At 31.0% G+C, this 1,686-nt stretch overlaps 1 protein-coding gene across 2 annotated transcripts in view; it reads left to right on the plus strand.

Annotated features, from left to right (window-relative positions):
- Positions 1-468: 468 nt before the first annotated feature.
- Positions 469-1,686, plus strand: part of LOC112501743 — a 4,357-nt gene continuing 3,139 nt past the window's right edge. For both annotated transcript variants that reach the window (XM_025105453.1, XM_025105454.1), the window contains exon 1: positions 469-665. The gene's annotated coding sequence lies outside the window, so the exon portion shown is untranslated. The remainder of the gene's footprint in view (positions 666-1,686) is intronic.

Genomic DNA, 1,686 nt, shown 5'->3' on the forward strand with positions numbered 1-1,686 from the left:
AGTTTTTAAGAGTTTTTGTCAAATGCTTTATAATATAGTATAGATTATTTTTTTTATAATTTAATTTAAGTTTAATGATAAAATAATTTATTTTTGGTTGAATAACATAACATTTTATAACGATAATAATTAAGTATTCTGTTAAAACTCGTGATTATCCTAATTATATTTTAGATTTTTTATATTTAAAATTAGATGTTTATCATGTATTTGATTGTGTTTATCTGCAGTTAGTTATACGAATTCAGATATGGGATGAAATCGGATATGGATGAAATCTGGTTTAAGAGTTTTTAAGAGTTTTTAAGAGTTTTAGCCAAATACTTTATAATATAGTATAGATAATGATTTTAAAAGTTGGTTTTTTAAAATAGAAATCAGATAAAAGTTGATTTTATTTTGGTAAATTTTTCCTGTTGAAAAGGATAAGAATAAACAATCCCAACCCACCAAACGAGAGTTTGTTTTTTCTGTTCAACTAGAAGCTTATCCCACACACTCATCTCTCTCGATCTCTCACAGGCCCTGCATCTGACGCTGCATCTCACAGTCGCTCTAGCTCTTACGCTCTCTCACGCAATCCATCCCCAAATCGCTCACTATCTCACAGCAATCGATCTCTCACAGATCTCGATCTCGATCTGGTAACTTAAAATCTTCAAAAGGTATGTCGATTTCTACCTCCTGCTTCATATATATATATATACACACACACACACACACACACACACGTGGAATTGCCTTTCTTTTTTACGGGTTTTGATGGTCTTCTTTACTGGTTCTTCTTCTTCTTTACTTGTTTTGATGGTCTTCTTTACTGATTTTGATGCGTTTTGATGGTCTTCTTTGCTGGTGCTATTGTATAGACTGTAAAAATCGATGTTTTTGATGCTTCTTTTTTACTGGTAGATGGGTCAAGCTTTTAGGTATAGTGTTGCAATCACTGGAGGCTGGAGCTATCCTGTACATAATTCAATATTTACCAAAACTAGTACTTTTAGGTATAATGTTGCAACAATCAAGAAATTGAGACTATCACATGTTTGAAGGATGTATGAAGATGACAGGATGATAAAAAATGTGGGTTTCTTGGTTTGGTAACAAGGGTTTCAACTTATCACCAAACTCATCATTGAAATGTCTGAAAGAGGCACTGCACTGCACTGCCAACAACAGATACAGATGCAGTTTCAACCCCCTTCACAACCCCAATTCTACAACACAAATGAAACAGAAACAACCATAAACCCATTTCATAAATAAGAAATGAAAATAGTCGCTTAAAAACAAACAGCTAACGTGTAAATAAGATATGCATATACATGTTAACCTGTAAAATGAAAGGTTAATATTTGCAGCTAAGATATGCATATACATGCAGGCAACTACATATACATACTCTCATCTATATCTATACTATCTTATTAAGCAAATTTAGCAAACGTCTTAAAAGTCTTAAAATACTAAATATCTTATTAAGCAAATTTAGCAAAACTTTTAAAATACTAAATGACCAAAATACCCTTTATACTCACTTTTTCACCCCTCCTCTCCTCACGTACACTCACCCTTTCACAACCGATTTTTTTAAATTATAATTTTAAATTTACATTTTATACCCTTATAATTAATTAATTAATTAATTTACTTTGCTTCCTTTACTTTTAAATGTTTCATTTTAAACCT

The sequence above is a fragment of the Cynara cardunculus genome, unplaced genomic scaffold (assembly GCF_001531365.2).
Source record: "Cynara cardunculus var. scolymus isolate 2C unplaced genomic scaffold, CcrdV1 Un_Scaffold_509, whole genome shotgun sequence".
In the NCBI taxonomy this organism is placed as follows: Eukaryota; Viridiplantae; Streptophyta; class Magnoliopsida; order Asterales; family Asteraceae; genus Cynara; species Cynara cardunculus.